This window comes from Ctenocephalides felis, unplaced genomic scaffold, assembly GCF_003426905.1.
Source record: "Ctenocephalides felis isolate EL2017-DRISC unplaced genomic scaffold, ASM342690v1 CF-g0.4_SCAFFOLD_00845, whole genome shotgun sequence".
NCBI classification, from domain to species: Eukaryota; Metazoa; Arthropoda; class Insecta; order Siphonaptera; family Pulicidae; genus Ctenocephalides; species Ctenocephalides felis.
Window position 1 is genome coordinate 93456817 of NW_020536999.1, and position 14969 is coordinate 93471785.

Genomic DNA, 14969 nt, shown 5'->3' on the forward strand with positions numbered 1-14969 from the left:
CATCGGCAAGAACAGTGGTACGCAATCTTTTGTGCTAAAAATAATAGTTTTAGCATAATGTAATGTATGGAGAAATTGTAGATAATTTTGTTATCTATAAATTATCTAAAGATAGTATTTAGGTAAATTCACTAATTTTACAATTATTAGTATAATAGTTAAAAAAAAATGGACGAAAGTTCTTTTTGTTTAAGTGTTTCAGAAATAGTGAATATTAAGCGCCACTTTTTAGCAACAAATATTATATTTACACATTTAGTGTATATGAATTTTTTTTTGAAATAATCAATTATCTATATTTTTTATCAAACATTTTATTTATTTAATAACAAGTTTTTGAATTATTTAAATTTATATAAAATTTAGTCCGGCTTTTGTACGAATAAATTTAATCAAACATCAATTTCATCAACGATTTGTGTTAATAAAATTCTGGATTTTTAATTTATTGTTTATGGTAAAGTTATTTATTATTAATTCGTTATTCGAATTGTCTCAAACAGTTTTTAATTTTATGCAATAGTTCAAAAGTTATATTAAAAAAAAGTGCACAATTGCATATTGCAAGCACCTAGAAGATACAGTTTGTTGCTAAATTTTAGTAAAAGTTTGTTTGTTTAAACAATTATTATATATAACAAATATTCAAATTATTTCAAAAAACTAAAACTGTCTTAAAAAAAACTGTCTTAAGCCAAAAATTCTTCTTTTAAAAAAATTCTGAGATATTTTAATATCAATAAAATAATGTCCTTTATGCCCAATTAAATTCGAAATCAAGTTCCAAATTCAATGCTAATTTTTGTTAACTAAAAGTCATTCAAATTTATCGTGTGAGAATAAAATATGTAGAATTTTATGAGCTAAAATTTTGCCAAAGACTGTTTTTACTTTTATCCGACAGTTTGAGAGTTATGTTGCAAAAACTAAAAATTTACACGTTTAAGAAGCCTGTTTCTTTCTATTCACTTTCTCTGTCTACACATCTCTCGCCCTCTTTCACTCCTTATAAATATATATATATATATATATATATATATATATATATATATTAATAAAAAATAAGTTATTTATTAATTTATTTATTTTAAAAAAGATAAATCTTCTTCATTTATTAACATCTTAAAAAATATTCAATATACAATCAGATAACACTTATAAAATGTTAATAACATAATATAAAATATTAAAAATAAACAAAAACGTTTAAAAATAACAAAAATTAATATTAATACATTCACAACGATTTCATTTATACATGCGTCCACACTTTGAGAACCAGTCATATTTGCAAGATCACAATTTTACAGTAACTTTGAGAAATACTGACATTCGAAAGGTCGCAGAGCTTGTACTTTGGTCAGATGATTCAAGTCAGATGACTTATTAGTTTTAGTATTTGTTGTCGTAGGTAGCAAAGTGTCTAAATTGCAGATTGGAAGCACAAACGGCTCGTCCTGGGGAGCTCGCCAAATTTCAAGGTGACTTTGAATGACCTCTGGTGATGCTCCACTGTTTTTTTAATATTTAGAAAGCGTTACTCATCAATTTTAGTATTTGTTGTCATAAAAGATACCTCCTAAATTACAGATTCCTAGTACAAACGGTTGACTCCGAAGAGCTCGTCAAAGTTTTATATACAAAGGAAGACTTAGATAATGATTACAGGACTATGGCTTCTGCCAACGTCCATTTTATTTTGGAAACTGCCAAGCTTGGCTGGTAGCTCCTTGCGTCTTAACATTGGCATAACTTGCTGCCAACACCAGAGGCTTCAACTTCTCCTCACTCTTAGCACTTTGCTCGCCAGAGCGCTTCCAGACAACCTTTTGGCCTTGCTGTTGACTTTCTTCACTTTGAAGTTGACCTTCTTGGCTTTCTTCAGCATTTGCACTCCTGTCCCAACCGTGGTGATGTTCTTCGTGGTGATGGTGATCGTGGTGGTCAGGTGAAGGGAACCATTCGCTAATCCAGACTGGTTTCCAGATTTTCTTCCACGCTGGTACCCAGATTTCTTTCCAGTCAGGAACCCAAATTTGTTTCCAGGCTTCTTTCCACTCAAGTTTCTTGTCAGGGACCCATATTTGTTTCTTGGCTGGTTTCCAAACTTGTTTCCAGTCTTCTTTCCATTCCAGCTTTTTATCAGTGGCCCATTCCTGTTTCTTTTCCGTTCGCCAGGTTTGTTTCCAATCTTCTTTCCAAACTAATTTCTTGTCATCAACCCATATTTGCTTCTTGGCAGGCTTCCAGATTTGCTTCCAATCTTCTTTCCATTCCAACTTCTTATCAGGTACCCAAATTTGTTTCTTGGCTGGTTTCCAATACTTCTGCCAAACAGGTTTCCAAACCAACTTCTTCTTCCATAAATCATGAGACGTGTACTCCCAACCTTCATGATCTTTACCCAAATACTTCTCACCGGGGATTCCAACCTTGACCCATTCAGGAACCCAAACCTTCTTCCAGGCTGGTACTTGGATTTCTTTCCATGCTGGCACTTGGATCTCTTTCCAAACTGGTTTCCAGATCTTTTCCAAGCCGGAACTTGGATTTCTTTCCAAGCAGGGACTTGGATCGGTTTCCAAACTGGTTCCAGACCTTTTTCCAGTCAGGTAACTTGGATTTCTTTCCAAACTGGAACCTTGATCTCTTTCCAAACTGGTTTCCAGATCTACCAACACAAAAATATCAAACCAATTGAATAACCAACCAAATAAATTACCATCTTACCTTTTTCCATGCTGGTACTTGAATTTCCTTCCAAGCAGGCACTTGTATCTCCTTCCAAACAGGTTTCCAGATCTTCTTCCAAGCAGACTTCCAAACCTGTTTCTTCGCTGGTTTCCAAACCTTCTTCCATCCTTCTTTCCATGTCAGTTTCTTTTTCCAGTATCCTGGATCGTGTTCTTCGTGGTGATGATGATCGTGATGCTCATCATGGTGTTCGTGTATTATTTCTTCGTGATGATGATGATCTTCGAATCCAATTCTCTGTTCGGGAACTTGGACTTGTGATTGTGATTCTCAGCTTGCTGATCGATCACTACAGCTTTGGAGTGAACTCTGATTGAGAGGAATGCCACTAGAGATAGTGTGAACTAGAAAGAAATAGAAAAGAATTGTATTACTGTATTATACTTATAATTGGAACATGTGAAATTGTCGGTAACATTCTATTATGATTTAGCCTGGCTATTGTCAGTTCCAATACTTTGACCATGAGGATCTTTAGGATTCGAGTTAGAAATTAGGACAACTTGAGAAAGCGTTGACCGATTCTGGAAATTCAAACACCATTCGATTTGTTTTTGAAATGTCTACCAATCTGTACAATTTAATCAAGTTCTGATAAACCATTGTGGATTTACAATTTGTTTAGCAAAATTATAAAACGTTGAAGACTATTTTAGGACAGTTTTTAAGAAATATTGTAACGCTTTAACTTTTAATATTTTTTGCAAATATTTTTGCACTAATTATGCAGAATTATATTATTTTTCAGGAATATTTTTTTTTCAATTATAAATATTTGAATGATTTGAATGTTTGTATGTTTGGTGTTCTCAAAATTTTATTTTATTAAATGTTCTTCAAATTTTAGAAATTTTTTATATAGTGACATGCAGTTGTGAATACGCTAAAAAATAGTACATTTTATCAACTTTTTTACAAAATAAAAAAAAATGCGTCGTTTGTAATAAAAAAATTCTAGAATTTTGCTAAAATCTATAAAAATCAAGAATCGTCTGAGTAAATTTAATAATAAATTATAAGTTTAGGTTTAAATTTCATATATTGTTTATATAATGATAAGTTATGATAAATGCATTATTTAGTGCAAATTTAATTAACTTCTTATTAATATATAAAAGTATATATCACTTTTAATATAATTTTAAAGATTTTTGCAAATGATCGCAGAAGCGTTTGTAGAGTATACAGAGTTGCTGTACGGTCTTTTAACATTAGACATTTTGTTATATATTGTTTAATTTTGCACAAAAGTTTTGAATACACTAATAGTTTAAAAGTTATTTGGTGTGAAACAAATAAATGTACTGTTGTTGTCAGTATTACAAGCATATTGTTTTTGTGCAGGAATAGAAAAATATACAAATTCATATATATATATATATATATATATATATATATATATATATATATGTATATGTAACAAAGAATCATAACATGTTATGAAATACTTCATGCAAAACACTCTAAATGTGTGAATTATACTAATTTTTAGGTTTTTCGTCAACTTTCTATTATTTATTGTATATACATGAATATATTCATATTCATATATATATATATATATATATATATTTGATATAATAATTATTTTAGCACTAAAATTTTTCTAATAAATTACTCATTGCAAACACTTTCAATTTAACAATAATATATACTCCATTCTGATAATTAACTCTGTAAATGTTTAATAACTTTTTTATACAAATAGGTAAAAAGTTCTATAAAGCATCGTCTTAAAGATAATTTTATGCTAAATTTATCTCCCAAAGATACTTTTATCCTAAATCAAGTAGTTTGCAAAATATTTACCAAAAATGCACTTGAAATACTTGATAAATTAAAAATCCAGTGACTTGTGGCATGTTTTTCTCTTGTAACTTTTAAACCATTCGATTAATATGATTGGTGTATTCAACAAATGTTTACATAATGATATTATTTATAACATTTCCTAATACTAAAAGTCTTACAATTAATTTACAAAATGGAGAAAAAGTCGATGAAACATTTAATTTTGATTTTAAACATCTGTCACGGTTGCGTCATGCATAAACGATATCTATACGAATCGATATTTTACTATATTTTGTACAAAATTTGGAAATGTTTTGCCTGGGACTGATATGGGGTCAGTATAGGTCCAGTGTAGGATTCACTGGACTATTATGGGACATTTGTTGATGCATATGGTGTTCCAAATTTATCGTTCAAAGATACTTTTACCCTAAAGCAAGTAGTTTGCAAAATATTTACCAAAGTTTGAAAATGTGCACTTAAAGATCTCAATAAATTTAAAATTCAGTAACTTGGCATGTTTTTCTCTTGTAACTTTCAGACCATTCGATTAATATGAATGATGTATTTGGAAAATATTTACATAATAGTATTGCTTATAACATTAACAAAAACCTTACAGCAATTCGGTATACTCTAAAATTGCATTCGAAACTCATAAATTATTTAAAAAACACTAGTACTTCAATAGTGGATTATCAATGCATTTATTAATTATATTTCTTGTTAAAAAAATCGAAAATGATACTTTTATATATTTTTACGTTTCAAAACTTCTAAACATTTTGGCATACCTTACAAAAAATATATGTATGTGTGTGTGTATGTGTATGTGCGTGTATGTGTGTGTGTTCGGATACAAATTTTCGTCGACGATTTCGGGAACACGGATGAAGCGATTTGAATAATTCAAAAAAACATTCGATTTGTATTGATAAAGAGACGCGCTGATTGGTTTCTGGCAAAGGCAGGTCTAGCCGTTCCAAAGATATGGGGCAAAAAGTGCCAAAAACGGTAACTCAGTTTTTAAGAGAACGGAGCGTCCGATTTGAATAATTCAAAAAACATTTTACTTGTATTAACAAGATGAAGAACTGATCAAGTTTTCATAAAGGTAGGTCTAGCGGTTTCGGAGATCTAGTAAAAAAAAGTGAGAAAAATGCCATTTGGCGGTCAAAAATGATCATTAGACATATGCACATATAATTATCAGATATTTTATAGAGATTTTAACAATAAGTATACATTTTGTTTACATTCCTACGGGTTCCGTATCAATGTTTATCCGTTAGACGGCGACGCGGCGCTTACGCGCTTCGATATTTTGTTTCTATGCAGTTAAAGCAGTACGATTGCTTTGAAAAAAAGTTCAGATTTTCCAAAATATTTCAAAATAAATTTTTCTTCAAAAGTCTTTTTTCAAAAAACAGTGAATTTTTGTCAAAAATTTATAGTTTCGCAAAAATCTATTCTTTTTCAGAGTAAATTTGTTTCAAAAATGTTATATTTTTTCAAAAAAAAAAAATTTTTGGTACGGGAAGTTCCAGCAATTTGCCTTAAGGCACGATGCCATGCGCCATGCGCCCCCCTTAGTAACTATTAAACCATTCGATTAATATGAATGATGTATTCGACAAATGTTTACATAATAAAATTATTCATAATATTTCCTACTACCAAAAGTCTCTGCAGCAATTCGGTATGCTTCAAAAGTGCGTTTGAAAATCGATTATGTCCGTTACGGTATTTCCAATAAGAATCGTGCGTGTTACACAAGATTATTATTGGACGATGTCGGTTTTTTATTCAGTAGGAAGATTTTACGGATATAAAATCGAAAGTGAAATTTTAATGGGAAAAAATATTTCCGGAGGTGTCGTTGACACTTTTATATACGATTAAAATAATAAATCACTATGTATATTTATATATATATATATATATATAATATATATATATATATATATATATATATATATATATATCACTATAAATAAATCACTATATAGATAAAAAAGTGATCGATGAAAGAACTAATAGCCTAAGGCATAAGAGTAAGATAATTATTATAAAGACTTATGCTTTTTTTAAATATATTTATAATTTTTTGAAGTACTTCTTTAGGCGCGACTAAGGTGTAAATACGTACAAATGCAACGGAAGTGCGTTACGGCAGAGTCGAGTGCCAATGATTCGTCATTCCCTCTCAATAATATCATTTCTATACGGGTCGATTGTGATTAGTCGTCGTGCATGTGAATAGAGATCTGTCATTGTATGCGTACCGGCATCAACGTTGTATGCGTATCGATACCAACAAGGAAATCGGCATAGATAAATAACCATTTTAGAGTAACATCGTGGTACAAATCTTGATTTAATGAAAAATGCCTGAATCAGAAGAATATTTTACTCTGTTCCTTGAAATAATAAATCAAATTAAACATTTGTGCCGTGTACTAAACGTAAGTTTATTGATTAGATATTATTTCTAAATTATTCGTAGTTTCTATAAATGTTTGAAGTTATTAAAATGGAAAATATTTTTTAGACAAGTCAGATATTACAGCTGTTCAAAAAATGAGATTGCATCGCCAGCGAAAAAGTAAAAAAAAATACAAGCAGTTAATGAATGTATATTAATTTTAATTACATGAAGTTCTTCAAACACAATTATTACACTTATTACTGTGTGAACGAATATTATAGAATTTATTAATCAGCAGTTACTTCATTTCTCTAATGAAGGTTCATTTCTAAATGCTAATTACAATGACAAACCAATCATGTCATATTTGAAGTATGACTTTAATCACATTATTGTTTTTAAATATTATTTACATATTTTTAATTCTATTATAAATATAAAATTTATAATTTATCATTATATAAATGTGTATAAAGGTTAACACTAATAAATGTGTGCATCACGAGTGTTACCATAGAGTAATATATAATAAACATTATTCAAAATTGTTGTATGTAATTATTCTCACTTAAATGCCATCTTGTACAGTAGCAAATAAGATTTACTTGAATCGCGTGTGAACCATACGCGCACTCTTCTTTTTGAAAACTACTGTATTTAAAGAATCTGTTCATAAAATAATAAAACTATATGATATATAATAGTATTAACTTCCCGAAGGAAGAGTTTGTTTTCATCAAAAAATTCGATTGGCTAATTTTATGTTTTCTCGACGTTTCAAGCCATTTTGAATCGAATGGGACCAAAATTGGAAAAAGTATGTGTGTGTGTGTAAACAGATACATGATGCATTTTAGCTAGTTGAGATTAATATTTTGTCTTCTAATGTTATTTTAAAGTATACAGAGTTATAGAGTTTTATTATATTAGACAAACTTATAGCTTGTTTAATTTTGTACGGATTCCTCAAATACATCATTCATATTAATCGAATAGTTTAAAAGTTATAAGAGCTATAATAAACAAATGCTCATAAAAGCTAAGATTTCTTTCTTTTGAACAGGATAGGCTTATTTCAAACAATTTTAACGAATATTTTAACGTTAATTTTGAAGTATACCGCGTTGCTGTGGGGTTTTATATTGTAAGATAAGGTTATAAATAATTTAACAGTAAATAAATTTGCTATATATACTTCCAATTTTTTATAAATATTATAAAAGTTATGAGTAAAATAGTAAATAAATGTGCTTTATATATATATTCTGAAATCACTTTCTTGCTACAAAATGAGATTTACTTAAATAATTGTCATTTAGGAGTATACCGAGTTGTTGTAGAGTCTCGTGTTGTAAAAAATATATAAAATTTATTTTTAAACAAATTTGCCTAATGCACTATATGATTTGCGATCAGTTTAGAAGTTACACATTATATAATAAATAGACGTAGCTGTATTATTTAATTAGAGATTGGTTGTCCGTGGATTTTAGGAGTATGTCGAGTTGCTGTAGAGTGTTTCAGTATTAGACAATTTTATAGCTTATTTAATTTAGTACAAATTTTTCGAATATATCATTTATATTAATCGATTGGTTTAAAAGTTACAAGAGATATAATAAGTGAGTCTTGTATCGTGAAGTTTATGTAACTTTTCTCAAAGCCAAATGCCACTTACACCTAGTTATTATGATTATTAATATTATTTATATAATTACTTATTTATTTTCCCCTTTTTACACTCTATATAATTCATTTGACACAGTTGAGTTGTCGTGAACTCGTATTTTCTTTCTTGGAAGAGATTTATGAATAAAGAAATTAAGAGAGATTTTCTTTCTTTTAATTGTAATTTAATTAATTTTATTTTCCTGTATTTAACCCATAAAGCCGACAGAAAAATTATTGGTATATATATATATATGTGTGTATATATATATGCATGTATGAATTACCAATCTAATTGGTAATGAATTATTAGTTCCTCAATAAACAACAACAACAATAACAACAAAAAACATTAAACAATAAAAACAAATTCCAATACAGTATAGAATGTTGTTTATCGTACAAATTTCTAGGAAGTGAATTCTATTAGACGATAAACAGCCGGAAAAACATTAGAATCCAATAAGAAAAAACAAGAAAGTGGACTTACGTGCATAAGTACGATATTCTTATTGGAATCTCGTTAGAATCCGATTATGAGAGAAAAGACATGGGATGTGTTGTTTTGTTATGCAATTTTTGAGTATACCGAGTTTCTGTTTAATACATCATTCATATTAATCGAATGGTTTTTAAGATATCTATTATATAAAAATAAGTCGGATTTTCCTTCCTGACGATATAACTCCAGAACGCACGAACCGATTTCGACGATTTTGCATTCGTTGGAAAGGTCTCGGACTCCGCGAGGTTTATAGCAAAGAAAATTGAAGAAAGATTTCAACAGAAAAGCGGAAAACACTTTTTCTTTTTTCACATACAGCGTCATCTCTGATACTTAGCATGCACTACAAACTAATATTTTTGTTTGACTGCAACTCATTTGTTTGACAGCTACTCATTGTTCTCTGCTCAGTTAATTTTATGTGACAAACCGGCATTGTGTTCAATGTGAAATTGTGCAAAAAATGCAAAAAAATAAGTTATTCGTTTTCTAACATTTCAATTGGAAACCATCAAATCAATCACGTGTATTATGCAAATTTTTGTAATAATGGACAATGTTGTAGATTATTTAATTTTGTACTATTTTTTTAATACATCATTCATATTAATCGAATGGTTTAGAAGTTACAAGAGATATAATAAACAAACGTAATCCTATTAAATATCAACCAACTATTTAATTTCGAACGTAATTTTGAAGTATACCAAATTGCTTTGGGTTAACAAGTTATAAGACAATAATATATTAGATAATTCATTTTTCAACAATTTTTCTAAATATTACATTCATATTAATCGAATGGTTTAAAAGTTACAATAAATATATTAAATAAACATACATAAGTCAAATAGTCATTCTATCAGAACCTTCTTTTCTTTTCGTTCCAATCATCGATCATAACAATTAATTTAGAAAATGAAGAAAAAGTCGATGAAACTTTTAATTTCGATATTAAACATCTGTCACGTTTTACGTTATGCATCAACGATATCAATACGAATCGATAAATAAAAAACAAAATATCAAAATGTCCTAGTTGGGACTAATATGGTCAAATATAATATATATAATATATATATATATATATATATATATATATATATATATATATATAATATAATATGGTTCAAATAGGTCCACTGTAGGATTATTTGGACTATCATAGGATATTTGTTAATAGATAAAATTTATATGTTGTATCTTAAAAAATAATGGATGAATTTTAATATTGTCTTTGTTAAATTTATAGATAATTTAATTTTGTATAAGTTCAATTCTCATCGATATTTCACAATATTTTGAACAAAATTTCAAAATGTACTCCTTTGGACTTATATGCGTTCAAATAGGTCCACTGTAGGTTTATGGGGACTATTATAGGACATTTGTTGATGAATATGATGTATTTTGAAAAAATATGGATGAAATTCAATGTTGCCTTTAGGAAATTTATAGATAATTAAATTGTGTATTTGTTTTTAAATATGTAAATAGGTTCATTCTAGGATTCTTGGGACTATTATAGGACATCTGTTTATGGATATGGTGTATTTTGAAAAATAATGAATGAAATTCGGAAAATATATAGATAATTAAATTGCGTATAAGTTTTTCTAATAAGAAATTTTTGTTGATATATTATTTGTTGCTAAATTTAATAACAAAGATAAAGAACTATATATAAATATTATCTTCGGGAAATTTGTAGTTAATTTAACTGTATATAAGTTTTTCATATGTGAATAAATTGTTGCTATATTATTTGTTGCTAAATCTACCAACAAAGATAAAAATGTATATGTGTATAAGTATGAACAACATTATCTAATGTTGTTTTGCAAAAAAAAGCTTTCTCTCCATTAGTCATAATATTGTTGCAAAAACATGGTATGCAAATTTATCAGTACTTGACAGATTATATATATATATATATATATATATATATATATATAACATATACATATACAGAGTCAAACTAATATTTTGACAAAATTACAAATTTGCAAAAAACACTATTAAAAAAATTTACGCTATACCAAATTTAAAAAAATAAATTTATGTTACTAAAAGATCAATATGTAACGAATGTTGCAAAAATCATAAAAATCCGTCAACACGTTCAAGAGTTCTCTTTTCTTTCATCTTTCATCTACAGCCTTCTGGAGTGGTTGAAGTAAAGGATTAATGCCAAGAAAGAAACTGTGTGTCCGATCATTACGCAAATGATAACATATTGAAACAACATCAATATGTATCGAATGTTACTAAAACCATCAAAATCCGTCAACAAGTTCAAGAGATATCTTCTCGTTTATCTTTTACCTATAGCTTTCTGGGGTGGTGTAATGCAAAAAAAAAAACTGTGTGTCTGATCTTCACGCAAGTGATAACATCCTGAAACATCATTAGTATGTATCGAATGTTACTAAAACCATCAAAATCCGTCAACACGTTCTCAAATTGTCTTTATTTTTATCTTTAGTTACTACAACTGGTCGCAACTAACTACAACTGAGAAACGGCTTGTATGATATTTTCAAAAATGAATACACAATGAAGCAACATTAATAGGTCATAAATCATAAAAATCCTTCAACATGTACAAGAGCTATCTTTTTCTTAATTTTAATCTATATCCTTCTGGGGTGGTTAAAATATAGGAGTAACGCCAAAAAAGAAACTGTGTGTCTGATCTTTACGCAAATGCTAGGATCTTGAAACAACATCAGTATGTATCAAATGTCGCTAAAAGCATCAATATCCGTCAACACGTTCTGGGGTTATCTTTACTTTGATCTACAATCTTCTCAAGTAGTCAAAACAAATTATTTATTCCCACGCAAAAACGGCTTGTCTGATTTTCATGCAATTTTTACTACCTAAAAAAAACATTAGTACGCATCAAATGCTGCTAAAACCACCAAAATACGTCAACACGTTCTAAAGTTATCTTCACTTTTGCCTACAGCTTTCTCAAGTAGTCAAAACGAAGTACTTATGCCAACACAAAAACGGCTCATCTGATCTTCATGCAATTTTTACTACCTCAGAGAAACATCAATACGCATCAAATCCTGCTAAAACCATCAAAATCCGTCAAGACGTTCTGGAGTTGTTTTTACTTTTATCTACATCCAACCAATCATTATCCACTACAGTATAGAAACTGCTCGACCGATTTTCAAGAAAAGTAGGAATAAATTAGCGAAATAAACATCAAAACTCAAATAATTAGTACTTTAACCCACCGCCAGGTATCACATTTAGTTCTAGTACTAATTTTTGTATTATCATCCAGTATTTTCCACACTTTTGACATCGTCACGTTCATTCACAGAATCGTGACATCGTGACTTTGATCTTCTTCAGTGATAATCAATTTATTATTTGCGGAGAAATGTGACAGATTAGAAATCTTCTCCGACAAAGATCTTGTAAAATAGTAAAATAGTAAAATGATTTAGATTGAAATAGGAAGAACGTTTTGGTTTCTTCATCAGATAAAATTTAAGTGATAAAAATATTATAGACCAGTATGGTATAGTAATTTCTATTAATTATTCTTTATTTTTATTTATTAACTTCCCGTAGGGCAAGTTATAGTAATCGCAAAAAAATCGAAAATAAAAAATTCTTATATATCTTTACGTTTCAAAGGTTTCTGAATATTTTGGCATACCTTAGAAAAAATGGATATATGTGTGTGTGTATATGTGTGTGCGTGTATGTATGTATGTTCGGATACAAATTTTCATTGACGATTTCGGGAACACCGATCAACCGATTTGAATAATTAAAAAAACATTCGATTCGTATCGATAAGGAGACGTGCTGATTAGTTTTTGGCGAAGGCAGGTCTAGCCGTTCCGAAGATACGGGCCAAAAAGTGTCAAAAACGGTAACTCAGTTTTTAAAAGAACGGAGCGTCCGATTTTAATTATTCAAAAAACATTCTACTTGTATTGACAAGATGAAGAATTGATTGAATTTTTGGAAAGGCAGGTCCAGCGGTAATGAACTCTCAATAAAAATAAGTTGTAAAAATGCCATTTGGCAGTCAAAAATGTTTATTGGGCATATGAACATCAAATTATCGGATATTTTATAGAGATTTTAATAATGCGTACACATTTTGTGTAATTTTTTTTGGGTTCCGTACCAAGATTTTTAATTACGATACGGGAAGTGTCAGCAATTTGCATTAAGGTACGATGTCATGCACTCCATTTGTTTATTATTTATTAAAGTTATTTTATTTTTATTAATTTTATTTGATTTAAAAAAAACATTCTTATATACATGAACGTTTTGGAAATTTACATAATACATCTTCAGAATTTTAAAATAAAATATTTAACTTTTTTATTCAAAACTAAGGGTTTTGGAATTAAATAATCATAAGTTGAAATTATAGTAAGAGTTCTGATTGCTGTAGTAACAATAATTAAAAAAAAAGTTGAAATTAATTTTTAAATATCTAAAAATACTATACGTTTCGGAAATTTTTTAGACCATCTTCAGGATTTTGAATAAAAATATGTAACATTTATACATCTTCAAAAATTATTCTAAATTCTTGTAAAAAACGTTTTGAAAATTTAAGTTAGACCATCTTCAGGGTCTTGCAAGCAAATTCTCAGAAGACTTATAATTTTTTTTAATTTTTGTAAAAAAACCTTTTGTTTTTGATTATGAGTTCATCATTAGTTATGATTAATTTTTTAATCTCCAAAAAATAACTTGAATATCGATGTATACGTTTCAAGGTTTTGGAAATTTATATTAGACCATCTTCAGGATCTTGAATGAAAGTTTTTAGCACCTTTTGGAATTTTTAAAAAACTAAAATTCATTTTAGATTTTTGTAAAAAACGTTTTGTTTTTATCTGTTTATCAATTATTAATTAAAATGTACTTCATTACTTGTAAATGTAAATGTACTTCGTCGTAGTGCACCTGATTTTGTTGAAACTGATTTATTAACTGGATAGATGTTGTATTTTCTCATGTAATTTTAAAGTATATCGAGTTGCTGTAGAGATTCGAGTTGCTAGAATAAGTTGTAGATTATTGAATTTTGTATAAATCATTGTAGTCTAATACATCATTCATATTCATCAAATTGTTTAAAGTTACAAGACATACAATTAATGAATGCACAAACGAGTTTCATGTTGCTACACCATGAGGTGCATTTTCAAATACAATTTTAAATATACCGAGTTGCTGTAAGGCTATATAATATAAGACAATATTTTAAATCATTTGATTCTGATACTAATCGAATGGTTCAAAAGTTAAAAGCGTTATACTAAATAAAAACACAATGTTTCAACATAACCTTCAATTGATACTATATTTTCTAGTGAAATTTTAAAGTACTTAGAATTGCTTTACAGCCTTATGTTGTAAAAAAAAACTGTTTGAATAATTTAATTTGTAACAAATTCCTCATACACCCCATTCATACTAATCGAACGTTTTAAAATTTACAAGCATAACAATAAACAAATTCTAAGTCCAGACCCGGTGCACTATAAACAGTACAATGGGTCAAATCAAATCAAATCAATTTTTTTTACCAAATCACTTAAAGCATGCACTTTTCAAAACACTCAAAAAACCAAAAAAAACATGTAAATAAATAAATAATTATTTTTATCCCACTAACCACAAGGTGACGCGTGGCCCGCATGTTGTCACCCGTCACTCCTCTTAGGTCACTTGATCACAAAACTTCGATTTTTTTTGGCCAAAACAAAAAAAAGCCAAAAAAATAAAAAAAATCGTCTTCCAAAAACACTTGTCGTTTACAAA

At 28.6% G+C, this 14969-nt stretch overlaps 1 pseudogene; it reads right to left on the bottom strand.

The window, feature by feature from the left end:
* Positions 1–1694: 1694 nt before the first annotated feature.
* LOC113363069 lies at positions 1695–3357 on the bottom strand (annotated as a pseudogene).
* Between the last annotated feature and the right edge of the window lie 11612 nt (positions 3358–14969).